Source organism: Crocuta crocuta, unplaced genomic scaffold (assembly GCF_008692635.1).
Source record: "Crocuta crocuta isolate KB4526 unplaced genomic scaffold, BGI_CrCroc_1.0 scaffold24, whole genome shotgun sequence".
Lineage (NCBI taxonomy): Eukaryota > Metazoa > Chordata > Mammalia > Carnivora > Hyaenidae > Crocuta > Crocuta crocuta.
The window spans coordinates 10240319-10260696 of record NW_027530974.1 but is presented as its reverse complement, the minus strand read 5'-3'; positions in this window follow the sequence as shown (position 1 = coordinate 10260696).

Here is a 20378-nt window from a genome sequence, read left to right as displayed (position 1 = left end):
CGAGCATCGGTTATGTATACTCTTCTACTTGGTCCACCAAGTTATCTTTAAGTCAGACAGTTTTGCGAGTCATTGAGAGGGCAACAGGTCCAGGCTACTATAGAAGCTACTTTACAACGTGTGTGCTTTGACCTAGCAGATCAGAGGAGCAGAGGCCCTGGGAGCAGTCGTAGTGAAGCCAAGTTGGCAAAGGGAAATGAGATTGGAAAGAAATTGGGACTCAATCACAGAGAGACTTAAATGTCATACAAAGGAATAAGGCACTAGGGAGTCATTTAAGGTTTTAGGGAGAGGAGTGGCATCATCAGGGATTTACTCTGAAGCTCATTCACGTTCTCTGTAGGTAGGAAGGTCACACAGGTGGACCCAACAGAAGTCATAACACTTACCCCTTAACTGTGTTCCTTTGTTCCTAGCACTGAAATACGTCCTTTCATTTAATCTTGCCTCTTAAATCCTTTTAATCTGTTGCATATAATGCTTTATATATTATCTTTGTGGGGGAGATTTTATCATCCCTATTTTTAAGATAAGAAAACTAAGACTCAAAGAGGTTAAAGAATTTGCTCAACTTCCCCCAGCTAAGAAGGTGTAGGAGATGGTACCTGGGTAGTTTCCCTATTTCACCATCCGAACACCCACTCTGTTAGACTGCCTCTCCCCATGGACAAAGATGAAAATATAGGGGCCCCATAGCCAGAGGAGGTCCAGCTGGCATGCCACTCTGAGGGGATGAAATCTCCTCTTTGCCTTTATTCATGTATGCATTCCTCCATTCAACAACTAGCTAGGGGCCAGAAGTCAGGCAATGAGAATTGAATAGCACTATTTTAGCATGCCTTCAGCTGTGGATCTTTAAACGCTGTGTTTAACTTGGGTCCCGTGAATTAAACCTACTTATAATTGCTGAGATAATTGTCGTCTTCTCCATTAATCTAAACTCCAAGAAGGTGTTTTGTAGCCCCAGTGTCCAGCACATAGCAATTGCTCAGTAAAGACTTGAGGAGCAAAGTTGGAGTGACTGAGTGATGGCTGAATGAATAAGAACCACACGGAATTTACTTTGATGGTGGTAGGCTTTCTCCTGATGATGGGCCTGGTTTTTTAAGGCTGAAGCATGTGCTCTCCCTCACACATCCTTCAGAGTAAGAGCTAATAGTCTGAGAACTCTTGTCCAACCTCAGTCTCACTTCTTGCTAATCCCTTGCCCCAAGGTAGAGTCCAAAACAAACACTCCATACATCGTGTTATTCTTCCAATGACAAACCTCCAAAGATCCTCCATTTGACTCCAACGTTTAACATTGCTTCGAAATTCCCACTAAGAGTCTGTCTTCAGTCTGTCTTTCCAGCTTTCTTTCCATCTCTTACCATAAGCTCCTCGACCCAATCCCCTAGACCCTGTACTCCATCCAGGCAAGACTATTTGCAATTCTGTAACTACTCTGGTTCCTCCTCCATTTCTCCACTGGGACTCCAACTAACCCTGCAAGATACAGCGGCTCAAAAGTTGTCGTGATGATCGTATCTCCTTCAGAGTTAGTTCTATTGTCCACTGAGATCAATGACCCTTGCTTTATAACACTGCTGTGGCTCTTCCCATCTTGCATTCTGCTTACGAATTTCTGTGTCTAGCTTTCCCCAGACTGAGAGAGAGCTCAGCAATGAGGCTGTATTTAGCTTTGCACGGGTGGTTCATAAAGAGGTGGCCAGCAGGTGATAGGTGCTCAGGGAGTTGTGGTGGATGAATACGCCTACCAATGAGTGATTGAGAGGCTTCCAATGGGCCATGCGGCTTTGATCCAGGCTTCTTTTCTGGTTGCAGACACTTCCATGTCCTGTGTGTGCCACAGCAAGTGAAGGAGGAAACTTTCCACACATGTCAGCGCTACACAGGTCCTGTCTTTTCAGTCACAAAGCCGTCCTCTGCTGGAAGCAGTATCCTGGGGTGGTGTGTCCATGATCAGGGAAGATCCCGGGAGATCTTCCTCTGGAAGACACCAAGAGGTTTACGTATGTATGTATGTATGTATGTATGTATGTATGTATGTGTGTGTGTATTGGGGGGGAGGGAGGGAGAGAGAGAGGAAGGGAGAGAGAGCATGCACGAGTGGGGGAGGGGCAGAGAGAGAGACACAGAATCTGAAGCAGGCTCCAGGCTCTGAGCTGTCAGCACAGAGCCCGAAGAGGGGCTTGAACTCACAGATGGTGAAATCATGACCTCTTTACCAACTGAAGCCACCCAGGAGCCCCAGAGACTGAGAGGTTTAAATCTGAGATCCTAACCTTTGGATCAGTTGGACCCCCTTTCCACCTGGTTTTGCTGCTCTAATTTGCCTTGTGGTGCAGGCTTATTTATGAAAAGAGAAAACACACAGTTGATGATTTTGTGAAACTGTTGGCTTGTGTGCCATTTCACCAAGGCATGCTCTCAAAAAGGGGCAGATGTAGGGTAATCTTACATTTTTTTTAAGCCCAGTAATGTCGAGGATATGATCAGACATGCTCCCTTTCAGCTGAGAAATATTCCCCTCTCCTTTGTGGCAAGTATGAGGATGACAGCCAACTTTCATCTTCCCTGACAAGATAACTCAGACATTTTCCTCAGGGAAAGGCGATTGATCATTTGGTTCTGCTCAAGGATAACATGGAGTGTATAAAAGCACTCACAGGGCTCCATTCTTTATAGCCGCCTCCTTTGAAAACATATGAGGACACACAGAATGTTCTTCATTAGACAAGGGGCCCACTTGTGATTTTTATTTCTGAAGGCTCTTAAGTACTGGGAGGTATGACAAGAGGCCATTTCTGCTTTATAATGCAGACCAAAAGAGCTCTTCTCTGGCCCCCCAAAATGCCCCTCACCTGACTACTCTGGTCAACATTCATTTCTCTACTCTCTGAACTCTTAAAAGCTCTTTCCACCTGAAGTTTATTGCAGAAAGTTTATTACAGATTATATGGGATCATGTGTTCTCCTCTTGCGTTTCATATTGTTTCAGATAGATTTAAAACTTCTGAAGGACAGGTGACCCGCCATAAGCCTCTTTAGCAAACCTCAGAGTGCCTTGCACAATGCTGAGCCCATAAATCATGCTCAGCTAGTAGTGCGATTGATAAACTCCCAAGCACAGAGTGTGACGAGGATGTGTGAGAGAAGATCAATTGTATCACGGCACCTTCTCTTTAGGCAACTTCGTAAGTAGCCATCACTAATTTATAGCTGAACGTTATTTCTGTTTGTAACCTAGAGAACAGTGCCCTGTGACCAATGATGCATATACTTCCCGGTCAACATGAAGTTGCTTCTGCTAACACGGAGATGAATTGAAACGACATCACAGTGTTGGACCTAATCAGGATATCCCTATCTGAGGAATTCTGTGTGCCGTTCCATTGTCAGACCTTCAAAATGTTAACCGAGAGCCACAGAGGCCCATGGGAAGGCATTCCAAGAGTAAAGCGGTTGGATGCATTATTTTAGGAAAAACAGCTGACATACTAGAATTCTTTACTCAGACTACAGAGAGGCTTACAAACTTACAAGCGTTAAAACTTTACAAAATCATGGAGATAAAAATAGAGTGACCATAGAATTACCTACTGAATCCTATAATTCTATCACCTGAAGACACTTGGCAAACAAGAGGCTTGGAGAATCCCTCATTTAGTGATCATATAACTAAAGATACAAGGAAATCTTAGAAGGATTGGAATCCATTAATGGTGGACCGAGCCACAATGTATTATTAAGAAAATCCGGAACACTTGGGGTTCTATAAATGACCATGCCTTCCTGCAAAAATTGTACTTGATGGCCTTTCAGACACATAATACTGAAGAGAGGAGCTCATTGGCTTTCCCTATTACTAGATATCTCAAATTGTTATTTCCAATCTGAAATTGTTTTTCGTTTCCCTGGATTCCTACAGAATTTTACCTGTACCAACAATGCAATCTGTATACTTGTCTTCTTTTAAAACTATGTGCAGATTATTTGTCCTACGAGACTTAGAGGTTCTTGATAACGGAAATAATGATAAGAATGATGGTGACGAGGATAAGAACTAACATTTATTATGCTCTTACTGTGTGCCATCCTTTAGTGGGCAACACTGATTTGGATTCATTGAGTCATACTGCATATTTAGCTTTGTGTGTCCATTAGGCTTAATAGCACTTGAAATAACATTATCTGTGAAATCAACAAATGGTAAGCGAGTTCAGCAGTTCATTTTCCCTTTGAGTAAACTGGGAAGTGAACACATTTGATTGAGATCCAAATACATGGTTTTTCTCTCTCCATAATTTTCAGAAGCCTCTTCTCTCAGGCAAGAAGGGTCATGTCTTGTGATGACATATTTCCCTCCCAGTCCCTAGTGTGGTGTAACTACCTAATAGGTTCTCAGAAAATCCCCCTTGACTTACATATTCCACAGCACCAATTATGAAAAGCAATGAGGATACGCGTAGGCAATGATCATAGCTTGGGGACATAACTATAGCTAACAGTCTACCATTTCATATTTGCAATGGAATCAACATTCAGTGTCCCACAAAGTCACGAGGTATTGGATCTATATAAGTATTGAGGGGACCTTGGGTGTTTATCACTAATTTGTCTACATTTTTGAAAGTGGGTGGGCTCTAAAATGCCTGGGCTTGAAACCTTTGAATACCATGAAGATAGTAAAAAAGAAACTGCCAAGTGTCATTCTTAAGCTCTAAAAGGCTTAAAAATAAATTGCAAACATCCTCGAGAAACTCCCACTCTTGGGGAAATTATTAACTTGTGAGTAATGTGAAGACATTCTCAATAGATTCCCAGTTATATATCCCATGGTTTTCATTGTTTATTCTTGAATTACAGTGAGGCCACCTCATACTTCTTATGGACTCCCAAATGCATGGAATGACCCAATAAAAATAATTCCTCTCCCTACTTCCCCCTCTGGCATTTTCCAAGGGCTATCGTCTCCTGAGGGGACTTACTCTGGGCCAATGGAGGTTGAGAAGAGAAGGGCCAGGGGATGTGAAAGTGGAGAGCTATGGCAGCCTCGAGCTCCCTCCCTCCCCTGAAAAGTTCTGCAGTGGGTAGAATTTGCCCTAAAGAGGAAGTTTGAGCCTATAGAGTTTTCTCTTTTCTGCTTAGGGGAATCTTAGATGCTGGCACTCAGACTTTGCCTGTTTCTTTTTGGTGGTGGGCAGGAAGTCAAAATGGCTGAATTCCCAAGCTTTCTGGATCTATGTGAAAGTTCTCAGCCTCTACCCAAGCCTTTTTTTTTTTTTCCTGCCAAGTGGTGTGATAAAACTTGTGAGAACAGGTTTTCCATGCAAGGTAGCTGATGCATCTTTATCTACTGGCAGAAAAGCCAAGGAAGAAAGGCCTTGGAGAAACCTTACAGAACATCATAAGGGGCTTAATCTGAAGGTGCTTTAGGAGTTTAACGATTATTCTAGGGAGATGTGATTTCTGTCTGATGTTTATTCAAGCAATCTCTCCTGGTCATAGTGCTCACGCTTAGCTATAACCCAGCTTAACTAGGGTTGTCTGGGTGGCTTAGTTGGTTGAGTGTCCAACTTTAGCTCAGGTCATGATCTCACGGTTTGTGGGTTCGAGCACCATGTCGGGCTCTATGCTGACAGCTAGCTCAGAGCCTGGAGCCTGCTTCAGATTCTGTATCTCTCGCTCTCTCTGACCCTCCCCTGCTCACTCTGTCTCTCTCTCTCTCAGAAATAAATAAAACATTAAAAAAGAATTTTAACCCAGCTTAACTAGCCAGGACCTAGCAAGCCACTCTTATTTGGATGAATTATAAGACTTTTCCTGTTCAACATGATCAGCATGTGGCCTAAGAGATCTGTTTCAACAAGGAAACTGCACTGTAATAGGCTCTTTGACCTGTTATATGTGTCAGAGGTCTTAAAGGCTTTCACTTTTGATCCTAGGATAGAATTGTTCCATCTGTCCAATAAATTCATCGAATCTAATTTCTCAGTCAAAGCAACATTTTCTATTTTCCTTTCTATTCTTTTTAATAAGAAATAGAATCAAAAGGGACACGTGTATCCTTGGCTTTTCTTCAGAAACGAAGAAGGGACAGTCTTGCGTTCTCTGGGGGCTGAGGTCTCAACTGGCCTCTGAGGGTGTCATCATGATCAGTTTTAACTTTTGTTCCTTAGACCTGAGGAAGCAGCAGTGGGGACCAAGTTCTCAGCTCTACCACGAAAACCCCACAGCTGTTTCATACACACTTGATGGAGAGTCCAAACCTCAAGATCACCATTGTAGACTTACAAAGTGCTTTACTAGTTATCTCACTGAATTCAGAAGATGAGACGTTGGGGCAGATGTTATCACCTGTTGTTTTAGAGATAAGGAATCAGGATGTTAGTAAGACTAAGCCACTTGCATAAAGTCAGGTAGAAGGTGGATTGAACCCATGTCTTTTGACTCATTGACAATGGAGTAAATTCATAGCATGTGCTATTCAAAGCATGTGCCATGGACCAACAGCATCAGCATTAAGTTGGGTAGGGGTTTGCTAGAAATAGACACTCTTAGGCACTCCCCAGACCTACAGAGCCTGCATGTTACCCAGATCTCAAGTAATTTGTATGTTCATTAAAATATGAGAAGTACTGTTCTATAAGGTAACTATCTCCTGCCAAAGGGAAGTTCATTTGAGGCCCCAAATGCAGTGATCTAAGGAGACAGATGTGTCCCTTGGAGGAAACTTATGGCAAGCTCTCTCTAATTTTGCATTATTTATTTGTAGTTAATCCTAAAAGTTAAATCCTTCTAGCTTTTCCAAGTCCAGTGAAACAGAACCTCAACCTTTATGGGGCAGACGGACCCTCTTGGAGGGGGAAAGGCACTGTTTTCATGTGAATCTTTGTAAAGGTCTGGTTAATGTTGGGGTCCTAGGTAATATGGCTTTTTTAAAAGTATTTTTTTAAGTTTTCATTTATTTATTTTGAGAGAGACCCAGAGAGAGCAAGCAGGGGAGGAGCAGAGAGGGAAAGAGAGAACCCTAAGTTGGTTCCACACGGTCAGCACGAAGCCCGACAGGGGGATCGAACTCATGTACCTTGAGACCATGACCGGAGCCAAAATGAAGAGTTGAGCACTTAACCGACTGAGCCACACCCAGGTCCCCATTATGGTTCTTTTGAAAGCCCATGTAGCTTGAATATTTTTGGAGATATTCACAGATAAGCAATATTGATATTTGCTTGAACAAAAGATAACTGGTAGTGGGGGGGAGTGGGAAGGAGAGACCTATAAAGGCCCCACCAAGCTGCCTCTGCCTTCATTCGCCAAAGCATCTTTTACCAAAGAGGGCTGAATAGTCCACTCAGGGTCTGTCTTTAAGATGTCCTTATCTAATCTCGTGGTTCATGGGTTTGAGCCCTGCATCAGGCTCTGTGCTGACAGCTCAGAGCATGGAGCCTGCTTTAGATTCTGTGTCTCCCTCTCTCTCTGCCCCTTCCCTGCTTGCACTCTCTCTCCCTCAAAAATAAATAAACATTAAAAATTAAAAAAAAAGAGATGTCTTTGTCTAAATAAAAATATTTTTGGATTCTTTTCACCTTCTATTCTTACAAATTGTCCCTAAGAGTGGTCAGGAAACCAAACAGCATGATTTCAGATATTGTGAAAGTCCAGTTATCCAAAATGGAGCCAATACCCTTGCCACCATCTGCCCTCCTACACCAGGAATTTCACCCTGGTGAATCAGTGTTTTTGCTCAAGGAATGCTCATTCATATTCTAGAAATCTAAGGGTGGTTGATTAACAGCCACAGGTCCTGGGGCACCTGGGTGGCTCAGTCAGTTAAGCATCTGACTTCAGCTCAGGTCATGATTTCACAGTTCTGGAATTCGAGCCCTGAATTGTGCTGTCTGCTGTCAGCACAGAACCCACTTGGGATCCTCTGTCCCACTCTCTACCCCTCCCCTGCTCACTCTCTCTTTCTCAAAAATAAATAAACATTTTTAAAAAAGAAAGAAAAAGAGCCACATGTCCTACTCCACATATGTGATGATTTGGGGAAAAGAGTTAAGGCCTCAAGCTTTACGTGTTTGTTTGGGGACACTGGGATTCAGAAATTCAGACTCTTTGTGACAAAATGACTCTTCTTTCTTCTTCCTGTCTTGAGTGTCCTGGGTCCAAGTGAAACCTCCCTTAGTGGACAGATGTGACTCCTCTCTTTCTGTGCAGGCTGCCACAGCTGGGATGCCTGCCATGATTCAGGCTGCTTGAATGACTCTGTATTGTTAGAGGACAAATGTGTGACAATTTTTAGCATCATCTTTCGCAGACTGTGGCTGTTTCATGTGATCAACTGTATATGAGTTTGAGCCCTATGCATATTATTTCATCTTTTTCTGTTCGAGAACAAATATAGTAGCTCTAACCATAGTCTGTCTAGACTCTAGTTCAACTGGCCTCTAAGAATTCAAATCCAATCCGCCCCATCCCATTATTTAAAACTCACTCCACCCCTCAAATTCTCCATCATAAATCTCTAGGTATCCCAAATCTTCTATGTTAACCTAAATATGAATTCTCTCTGATGCCTTTTGATTTCTAGTTCTGTTTCTGGGATCATGGACCTCAGATCAGTGATGATAATTTTGTTCTATCAAATCTCTACTCCAAACAGCATGTTTGTATTGGAAACTTGAACTTCAGTTCAACATAAGAGCATTTAAGGAGTTTATTATGTAACCAATGAGGAACATTTAGTTGTTTTTCAACAAGAAACTGATATGATTGAGTCTGTATTTTAGAAAACTCGCTCTTGAAGCACTGTGAAAAGTAGAGCAGAAGTGATTACAGAAGCAGGTTTCAACCTCAGAATGAATGACACTTCTCTCCCTACCCAAGCTGTAAGATTTACTAGAAATTGCCATGTAAGTAGTAAATATAAAGTATTAGACAAATGCAATGTAGAAGACCAGTTTTTTAAAAAAAACATCAGTTCACACACACACACACACACACAGAATCTAGGCAAAAAAAAAAAAAAAAGAGGTCTTACAGAACTTATTTTGTCTATCCACAGCTGAGTGGCAAATTACCACAGTACTTTGTGGGTTACAAAGTAAACGTCTTTTACTATTCTCGCAATTTGAGCAGTTGTCCTTTCCATGATGTTGTGGGGGATGCTGGGACAGCTGGAATGTTCACAATGGCCTCAGCCCCATGGCTGGTAGTTGATGCTGGTGGCTGTCTAGGAGCTCAGCTGGAAGCTCCAGTTCTTCTCCATATGAGCAAGTCCATGTGTCTGCTTGGGCTTCCTCCTAGTATGGTGGTTGGATTCTAAGGAGGAGCCTTCTAAAAAGTAAAGGTAAAGTTAAGGCTTTGCCTTGCAGGTACAGTGTAATTCTGTAGGATTATATTAGTCAAAAGAAGTCACTGGGTTGGCTTAGATGCAAGGGGGGTAGAGAGGAAATAGGCTTTACCCACTTATGGCAGAATGACAAGATCTAGTTCAAAAGACCTATAGAATGAAAGACATTGCTGTAGACACCTTTGAAAATGGAGTGGACTTGTAATGAGCACCAGGTGTTGTATGGAAGTGTTGAATCACTGTATTATACACCTGAAACTAATATTACATTGTGTGTTAACTAAATGAAACTTAAATTAAAAAAATTTTTAAAAGAGAAAAGAAGAAAAGAAGATGTAGTCTACCACAAGGTCATTGAAAAGTCCTCTTGGATGGCACCTGAACTGTTCAAAGTGGCAGGAAAAATATTATGTCACTTTAAGAAAATAAAGGGTAGGATGCCTGAGATTTTGATAGACCTCCTGTTATAGAGGTATATTCTTATTCAATGGGTTCAATACATTCTTAATCAGTGTCCAGGGTAGAGAAGGACCAGAGTTCATTTTCACTACTTGAATGAAAATACTAGTCAGCACTAACTAATGGAGCATCCCATCTGTAGAGCAGTACATTTTGTGTGCTCCCCATTGCTAGTACTCTACTAGGCATGGTGGACTCCACAGGGAGAAAGGGCCAGTCCTTGCCCACAAGTCTTGGGTACTTAGATGTACACTTGGAATGAGAATTAATTCCATTAGGATGGAGCACTCGAAAGTCTATCTAGCTATATACTTCTGAGACTCCTGGTTTGGTAAACCCACCAAGGGTTTAATGGAAACAAAACTAAGGAATCATTTCTTCACTTGCTACAATTCTTTAAAAAGAAATGGTTGGTAGAATCAGGTCTAGGGTGAGATGCAGACCACTCTTCTGGGGGAACAAGGCATAGTAGCATGGTCAAATTAAAACTGGAGGCTCTCTGGGGAGTGCGGGAGGTTTGGAAGAAGGCAAAATCTTGTGCATGTTATCCAGACATGTGGCTCCCAATTGCCTGGCCCCTGTTGTCGCACCTTAGCGTAGGATCGGAAGCTTTGTTAGATGAACTTAACCTGGACAGAAAGTACCTTGTTGCAATGAACTCTGGCAAGAGAGGAACTGGGCACTCTGTAAAATAATCTGGTTGTTTTATTGGAGTAAGAGACAATAACGTGATTTGTCTGATGGCATGCTACAAAGCTTATTCGTTTTGTATTATGAATGCAAAGTTGGGTCCCGACTTGCTCAGAAGTAGCAAGCACGCAGTAGGCATTCAGCAACTGTTGAGTAGATAACTGCATCATTCAATCAGACAAATCAATCGAATTTCCAAGTCTCCCCATCTGCCCTCAGCTTCCACCACCACACACACATGCCTACCATTTGAGTTGTCTTCAAGGACCCAAGAGACTATAAGCTGCTCCAGATTCTGAGGCATTTCAGACCAAAAGCTTAGTACGTATTTCCTAAATCAAAACCACACAGACTGCATTCATTCAGTCCTACTACTTTGGAACAGTTGCTTTTCATAGCAAGACACTCAGCAGTTGTAAGTAAGAAACAGGGCTCAAGTGGAAAATATTTGTATAGGGAACAAAAGCAAATGGTGTTGTGTTTGCCAACGACATCTTGGAAAACCAGTGGGTAGTAAAAGAGAGAAAACAAAGAAGGCTGATATTATAATATGCCTTTCTTTCGAGCACACACATACACAAAACCAAAATAAGGCAAGCCCCTTTAAGGGGGAAAATATCTGGCAGAAATAATTACTCTATACTTATTGCTGTAGGAGTTGTGGCCCAACAGGGGAATAAAAAGTGCAAGGCAATGGAGTAGAGCTTCAAGGGGGGACCAACGGGCATTGAGCAATTTACAAAGGGCTCAGTTTGTTCTACCTGGAGAAAGGAGTGTATATTTTAAAATATCACATTTAATTAACACTTGAAGAGAGGAACCTAATGGCTCACACAGTGATTCTAGGCAGCTTTTGTATGAAACAGATGAAGGGGAAAAAACCTGATTAGGCACTGGCCTTAAGCACAGTTTCCTTGGATTTTCTTTTTCCTCTTTACCATATAATAACATGGCTGAAAATTAGTTCTGACAGCTAATCAGGGTGAGTGGCTCTTTCCTTTCCTGGAGTGGTTAACAAGGACTGTGCATTGTGCCAACACACCATACTACTGAATGGATGTGGGAAGGAAAGAACTGATTAGTTATTTCATTGAAGGCAGCTCTGTGCCTCCCTTCAGTTGAATCACAGGGATCCTGTGGTTACCGGGGTCTGCTGTGTGTCTGAGGGCAGTCTGGGAANTGGGCCCCCCCCCCCCCGCCTCCAATGGCTCCCACTCATAATTTCTTCTGTTTCTGAGGCTGTATTGGAAATCTGTTCTATAAAGATGGACTGTTGTACTATATTTAAGCTATTGAATGATAAAGCAGGAATTAGCTAAAGACAGAAGAACAAAATAAAATCCTGGCTGGCTCAGAATGGGACAAGTATTCATGTGTAAAGATCAGATGTGGAGCAAGGTCATCCTAGGTGAGCAGGCAGGCACTTCCCTCACTAAGAGGTATCTTTTACCCGGCTGGAGGGAGTTTGCCTCCCCAAAACTTTTGTTTTTCCAGCCTGGAATGAATGCAAAAAAAGACTGATTATTGCTAAATGGGCTGCAAAGGAATGGAATGGAGGTAAGGAGCTTTAAGATACTCAGAGGAAAGCTGTGCAGAGGGGTGCAATGATTGCCCCACCAATTAAAATTAATAACAATAGCAAAAGTGGCCAAAGTGGTGGTATCTGAACCAAAAAGAGCCCACGGAATTCCACGACACCTGCCCTAGAGCTGATCTCATTTGAAATCCTGAGGCGTATTCCCTAAACTATAGTTTCTGGCATGTCCCCTTCCTAGGGAAGGAGCCAAGGGAATGGGTTTGGGTTTAATGGGAAACATAACAAACCAAGACTGAACAGGGGCATCTTCGACTAAGCTCAGAGTAGCCATGTTCACATCAGTGAGCTGGGGTGCACCCCAGCTTGGTCATGCCCAGGTGTCCCCTGGGCTGGTCTCCTGAAACCTCTCCCTTTTAGATCATCCTTTGAGGGAGGAGTGGGTACTCATATTTCCCAGGCGAGTTTTCTTTGGCCTTCTGGAAGGAAGTGTCCCTGAAATAAGAGTGAGCCTTTTTATTTAACACAAATGTTCTGGCATTTCGGGGCTCTGTTTTGCCGTGTCCGTGCAAGAAGATCAAAGAAAAAAGAAAACCCAAGCCTTCAAAATTGCTTTAAAAATGCACAGGCTGTATTTTACCTGGACAGACACTTGCCCTGTCCTTTTTCATAACAGAAAACTTATATTTTAATTATTTAAAAATGTACAATCCAGTGGCATCAAGCACATTCGTAATGTGCAACTATCACCACCATCTAGTTCTAGAACTTTGCATCACCCTAAAAGGAACTTGCACCCATTAGCAGTCATTCCCCATTCCTACCTCCTCCGCCCAGGAAAACCACTATCCTGCTTTTTGTCTCTATGGCTTTGCTTCTTCTGGATTTTTCACGTAAATGGAATCAGACAATATGTGACTTTTGTGTCTGGATTCTTTCACTTAATATAATGTTTTCAAGGTTCTTCCATCTTGTAGCACAGATCAGCACTTCATCCCTTTGATGGGCAAATAATATTCCATTGTATGGATATACTGTTCAGTGTATCCATTCATCAGTCGATAGACATTTAGATAATTTCCACCTTTCACATACTGTGAATAGTGTTGCTATAAACATTTGTGTGCAAGTTTTTGTTTGAACATTTCTTTCCAATTCCTTCGAGTACGTGTCTAACAGTGAACTTGCTAGGTCATATGGCGATTCTATGTTTTACTTATTGAAGGATGGCTAACCTGTTTTCCACAGAGGCTTCGCCATTTTGCAGCTCCACCAACAATGTATAAAGGTTCCAATTTCTTCACATTTTCATCAACACTTGTTATTTTCTGTATTATTATTGCCATCTTGGTGGATATGAAGTGATATCTCATTGCTGTTTTGATTTGCATTTTCTAACAACTAAGCATGTTGAGTGTCTTTTCATGGGCTTATTGACTCTTTGTATATCTTCTCTGGAGAAATCACTATTCAGGTCCTTTGCCTATTTTTAAATTGGGTTGCCTTTTTTTTTTTTTTAGTTATAAGAGTTCTTTAAATATTCTGAATATTAGACTCATAATCAAGTATGAAATCTACCAGGGCGCCTGGGTGGCTCAGTCGGTTGAACGTCCAGCTCTTGGTTTTGGCTCCCGTCACGATCCCAGTGTCATGGGATCGAGCCCCGTGTTGGGTTCCATGCTCGGCATCGAACCTGCTTAAGATACTCTCTCTCTTTCCCTCTGCCTCTCTCCTCTGCTTGTGTGTTCTCTCTCTAAAAAGATAAAAATAAAAACAAATATGCCAATTTACGAATATTTTCTCCTATTCTGTGGGTTGTCTGTTTGCTGTCTTGATGGTCCTGTTTTTAAAGAGAAGATATCGGGCAAAGCATTTGGATGCTTTTGAGAGAGGAGTACCAAATAGGACAATAACAGCCCTAACAGTTCTGACCTAAAGGAAGTCTCCTTACTGTCATTTGTCCTCTCTCTCCTGGCCTCTAGTAAGTAGCCTGAATCCCAAAGTCTCCGGAAATAGTTACATCCACAGTAAGTGTGTAAAGATGCCATGTGTCAGGGGTGCTGGGTGCCTTCATTGCATTTTCTCCCATCCTTCCAGCTAGTCTGTAACATAAGAGTTGTTAATCCCATTTTACAGATGAGGAAAGTATGGTGCAGATATGTTCGTGAATGCCTGAAGGTCTCCATGCTCCCAGGCAGCAGAGTCAGGATCCAAACCCAGGTCTGCCAGACCTCTTTCTACTTACCCGAAAGTTTGTTAAATTTTGTTCTGGGAAGCTCTGGAGCCTCTGGAGCCTACCTGGTTATAGGAAGGAGGATCAGGATTGGGTCCCAGGGCCAGCTCTCACTCCTAAGAAAACAACTCTGCTTTCATCTTGTTTATAACTTGGGGCTCAGGTGTACGACTTGAAAAAAGAGAGGCTTCCAGTGCTTTAAAAAATGTTTGAAAACCACTGTGTAATCATGTTGCTTCATGGAAGAAGATCCCAAAGCTCTTAGGACTTCTTGTAATATAGAAGTTCAAAGAAAAGTCAGTTCCACACAGGGGGCTGATGTTCAGTGGGTATAAGGTTTCAGTTTTGCTAACTGAGTAAGTCCCAGAGATCTGCTGTATTGCGCAGTGCCGACAGTTAACAGTTAACAATACGATATTGTGCTCTTTAAAATTTGTTAAAAGGGTGAGGCGCCTGGATGGCTCAGTTGGTTAAGCGTCCAACTTCAGCTCAGGTCATGATCTCGGGGTTCGTGGGTTCAGGTCATGATCTACTGGTTCATGGGTTCGAGCCCTGCAGCTGTGCTGACAGCTCCGAGCCTGAAGCCTGCTTTCGATTCTGTGTCTCCCTCTCTCCCTGTCCCTCCCCACCTCTCTCCCTCTCTCAAAAATAAACATTAAAAAAAATTTTTTTAAATTGTTAAAAGAGTAGATCCCACAATAAGTGTTTTTACCACAATACAACAACAACAAAAAAAGCCTACGAGACACAAAAAAACTTTAGGAAGGCTAATGGTAGCAAGTGCTTGCGTATGTTCAAACTCATCAGATTGTACACATTAAATATGTGTGGTTTACTGTGCGACTATACTTTGATTAAGCAATTTTTTAAAGGAAAATCAGTTCTTTGCTTCATTGATAGAAACCTGTTGTACTGTATTTGCACACCCTCACCCCATACACTTGCACACGCTCTCTCTGTCACCCTTTTCCTGCACATTTTACTCCAGGTGGGTGATGCCAGCCCTGGAGGGAGTTGCCTCTGAACTCCCACGCACAAAAAAAAAAAAAAGATAAAGAAAAAGAAAGAAGAAAAACGTAGCTTTTGCCATAGACCACACCCACTCTACTTCCTGGCAACGATGGCCTTCACCGTTCATCTGTCAGGTATGCAGCCGGCTCACCTTTCATAGCATTCTCTCAGCCTCACGGCCTCAGAGGCTCTCCAAACCAGAGACACCTTTCTTATTTTACTTTTCAGTCAGCAAAATCAGTTACCACCCACCCTCAAGGGAGATTTCAGCTTTCCATCGTCTCCAGTAGCGATGACCTGATTCGGGAAGAGAGCCGTTGTGCCAAAAAACACAAATCTGAGGCCCAATCTTAAGAAAAAATAGCTTGCAGGTGACTGTCCTCCTCGTCTGACAGCTGGCTGGGAGGGAACAATTAACTGTGTGGCCTGGTCAAAGGGGCCATTAGATTGCCCATTCCGACTTAACATTTCTGACGGTCTAGACAGCTGGTCGCGTGAGGGCGGTACTCTGGGCCTGGAAATCCCCTGTGCGCAGAAGTGATCTTTGGTCTCCCGCTTTACATCTCCCTTCTCGCGAGACTCCAGTAGCCCTGGGTGAGTTGCCCTACGTTGGAGTTGACATCAGAGGGTTCTTGCTGTGTGCGGATGAACACTTACAGAGAGGGTCCCCTGCAGTGGCCGGGAAGCGACGGAGATTTGTAGAGCTGCATGCATCTTGGGTTTCTGAACATTTATTCTGTGTGCCAACAACCCGTTGCCAGATATTTGCTCAGTCACGGTTCTGGTGTGCAGTCACACGAAGAGGTTTAATGGTGTTTACCGCTTTGGCAGAGAGGAAGAAGGGGTAATGGCAGAAGTTCCTGCGAGCTGCAGAAATGGAGACCCAAAAGTGGAACGTCTTTGATTCCTGGACTTGGAGTTTTCCTCAACTTAAACGTAGTATAGAACATCTTGTTTCCTTTTGCTCTCAAACATTACTCAACTGAGTATTTATTACCAAACTCCTGTAGGGTGAATGGTGTTCTCCGGCTCCCTTAGGCACTGACCAGGATCGTTTGGGCCCCCACAACCTGCAAGCAGAAACTAGAGAGGAGGCAGGCGTCAGCAGGCTGTGTTTTCCAAAATGGTGAAAGGCCTTCCTCACCTCCAAACCCTCCTCCGATGACTTACCCAATCTAGCCAAAACTTTGCTGAACTTTAAACCATTGAAGTCACTCACAGGTTAGCCAATCAATATGGCGCCGCTGATGCTGCCAGAAGGCGCCTGGCAAAGTACACGTAGTGCTGCAGACTCAGCTACAGAGTGACCCATTTTTTTTTTTTTTTTTTGGAACAGCCAGACCCCATGAGTCCAACGAGACACAGATTAAGAGCCAGCCCATGTTTGTGCTTCCACTTGCTGCTCTGGTGTGTGCACCCACGCTGGGCTGGGCTGGGCCCAACTCACCTATCCACACTGTATGTTCCCATGCATACAGTGCATGGAATCATCCCCGGAACACCTCATGTCCTGAAGCCGAGGAAGTGCCCCCTTTCCTCCATCCTTGTTCCTTTCAAAACCTAGGAGTTCGCCTCTCGTTTATTGTCTTCTTTACAATCAGGAAAAGTTTTCCCTGTGTCCCGAGAAAGAATAAAGGAAGAAGAGAGTCTATTATAGCCTGGCCTGCTTTGTTTCGCAGAGTCCCAGATATTTATACTGTGTGGTGTCTAGTTTTTGGTGGTAAAACTTCCAGCTGGGAGTGACACGATAGAAGGAAAAGGTGTTCCTCCCCTACCCCTCATCACATCCCCAACACACACACACACACACACACACTCGCACGCGCACGCACACACAGCCAGCTGATGGGGAAATCACTGACCACTGTGTTGTACCACTCAGACAAGCACAGGTTATCTTTAGACTCTGTTTACCAGAGAGGAAATTAGTGGATGGGCCTTTGGAAGACCGAAAGCCTCCCTGAAGGCATGCAAGAGAGGGAGGAGGAGGTCTGATGGAGAGCCATGGTATTCCTGGAAGGAAAGCAGTACAAGGAGGTGCTGATGTAAACCCTCTACACTGTGGTGTGGCCTTGCTGTGTAGGGGAACCTTTGCCTTAGATTTCGCTATTGAGCCAAACTAGCAAATCCGAGGGATCTGGGCTCAGAAAACCCATGGATCTGATCCAGAATGATCTCCAGAATATTTTTCTCTCAGGACCGACAAGATTTCTATGAGCAAGATATAACAGATTTATGCTTGAGGATATGTCTTCTATGAAAAAAAAAAAGACACCCTCCTTGCTCTGAAACAACACAGACTACGGATGGCATTTCAAAGCAATCACAGGGCACAACTGAACACATCGGATTAGAGATACAAAATCTGGTTAGTACAAACATGCTTGTACTCGTAAACTCTATGGCTTGTAAACTATATGGCTTGTACTCGTAAACTCTATGGCTTGACAAATTCATTCCTATAAGCAATGAAGAAAGAAATTCAAATTTCTGACTAATTATTGATTTTTCCCAGTCATGCCTCAAAACAAAGAAAATGGTGAAGGGGTTAAAAATCGCAATAGCACTTTATGAAGAACCTGTATTTGAAATAATGTTTTGTTTCTATTTCGACAGGACCTCTCATTCTTCTTATCCAATGAGTAGAATTAGGCTCCTCCTTTCAGAATAGTGCCCTGCTTTCATGCTGGGATACAGGCAGCTCCAGATGTGTTTAGGATTTGAAAAGCAGGCTCACCTATTTAGAGTCTATTTGCTGGAGCTTAAGAGGTTTTTGGAAGTAAATTATCCACCTTCCTTTGCCCTCCCAATTATATATCTGTGATGAATAGCAACATGTCATATGTCGGAGGTCATATGATGCTTGTGGGCTTTTTGAGGCCCCAGTCACAATTTTACCTGGGGACCAAGATTTATACCTGACCTAAGTCTCATTGTTAACCATGAACCAAGACATCCAATTTAAACAATTGCTTTTTCAGGGGGGAAAATAGCGCTGTTGTTACTGAGGCAAGAATTCAAAAATAACTCTTTGGAGGCATAAGATTAAAAAGGTGTAATTTCTAAAGGATTGTATAGTTTATGGAAAATAAACATATTCCAGGCGAGAGAGAGAAAAAGGAAAGGCAATTCTAAGTGTTTAGCTTCATCTATAAAATCCTGGTGTTCACGTCTGTGCACATCTACACCGCCACCCATAACCGCACTCCCATTTCCCCATCCTCTGACCAAGGTCACGCTTCTGAGGGTGGTCACCCTGGAATAAAGCTGGGAGGTGGTTTTACCCAATTCTGTGGTCGCGTTGGTGACTGTCTATTCCCACTGTACCTTATTAGACAACACAGATATATAAATCCCTGTCATTGCAGAAAGTTCTGCTGAATAGTGCTGAGCTAGAGGATATTTCCTGCAATTACCTAGAACTGACATCTTTTAAAACAGTGCCCTAGTCTCACCAGTTGGTTGAGCAAACATGTGACGCGCCTGCCATCTCGGGGAACGCGCAGAGTCTGCTGGGTCAGCAAAGTCCCAGTGAACACTTTTGTTTCCAGAGTCCACATTTCCTGACGCGTCAGGCTTCTGGAGCTCTGCCCTCGCTCTTCCTAGATCCCACGAATTTATAAACACTGTTGGCATTGAGTGGAAATGGGGACATGGCATAAGAAACATTGAACATGACAGCAAGAATTGTGTCCAAAGGCATAAGGTCTCACTAATTTTGCTCCCATTTGTAGATTTTCCCTTGATGCACACAGCACAGCAGAGACAACAGCTGGATCTGAGTTAGAGCCGAGGGAGGACATTCGGGAGGAAAATTACCCTCAGAATGAGTGGCTTTACATCAATCACATCCCCACACCAAGGATCAGATGGTGGGGGTAACGGGACCTCTCCTCTTACAAAGGTCGCCAAGAGTCGTGGAGAAGATGGCCCTTTGGCAACATACCTCTTCCCACAGGGCAAAGACAAGTTAGAAACAGAAACAGAAACAAAAAGCAAACTGCCTGTCGATTTGATGATTCATTGCTGAAGAATCTAATTGTGAGCAAAGGGATTTGTTTGTTTTAGAAAATGTTAGTGAGCACCTGCTATGGTCTCTCCTCTGTAGTCCTTCACAGTCTAGTGTGGGAATTTAATGTGTTCACTGATTCTCTTTTTCAAAAAATTTTAAGTGTATTTTGGGGGGAGGCACAAGTGAGGGAGGGGCAGAGAAAGAGGGAAAGAAAATCCTATACAGTTAACATACAGTGCAATATTAGTTTCAGGAGTAGAAGTCAGTGATTCATTACTTACATACAACACCCAGTACCCATCACAAGTGCTCTCCTTAGTACCCATCCCCCATCTAGCCCATCCCCCACCCACCTCCCTCCATCAACCCTCAGTTTGTTCTCTGTTGTGAAGAGTCTCTTATGGTTTGTGTCCCTCTCTCCTCTTTCTCCCTCTTCCCATTTGTTCATCTGTTTTGTTTCTTAAGTTACACATATGAATGAAATCATATGGTATTTGCTTTTTTCTGAGTGACTTATTTCTTAGCATAATACATTCTAGCTCCATCCACGTCATTGCAAATGGCAAGATTTCACTCTTTTTTGATGGCTGAGTAATATTACATTGTGTATCTATACCACATCTTTTTTTAGCCATTCATCAGCTGACGGATATTTGGGCTTTATCCATAGTTTGGCTATTGTTGATTACGCTGCTATAAACATTAGGGTGCGTATGCCCCTTTGAAACTGTATTTTTTATATCTTTGGGTAAATACCTAGTAGTATAATTGCTAGATTGTATGGTGATTCAATTTTTAGGTCTTAAATGTTGTTTTTTGTTGTTTTGGGGGGGTTTGTTGTTGTTGTTGTTGTTTGAGGAACCTCCATACTGTTCTCCAGAGTGGCTATACCAGTTTGCATTTCCACCAACAGTGCAAAAAGGCTCCCCTTTTCCACACCCTCACCAACACCTATTGTTTCTTTTGTTGTTAACTTCGGCCATTCTGACAGATGTGAGGTGGTATCTCATCATGGTTTTTGATTTGTATTTCCCTGATGACGAGTGATGTTGAGCATCTTTTCTTGTATCTATTGGCCATC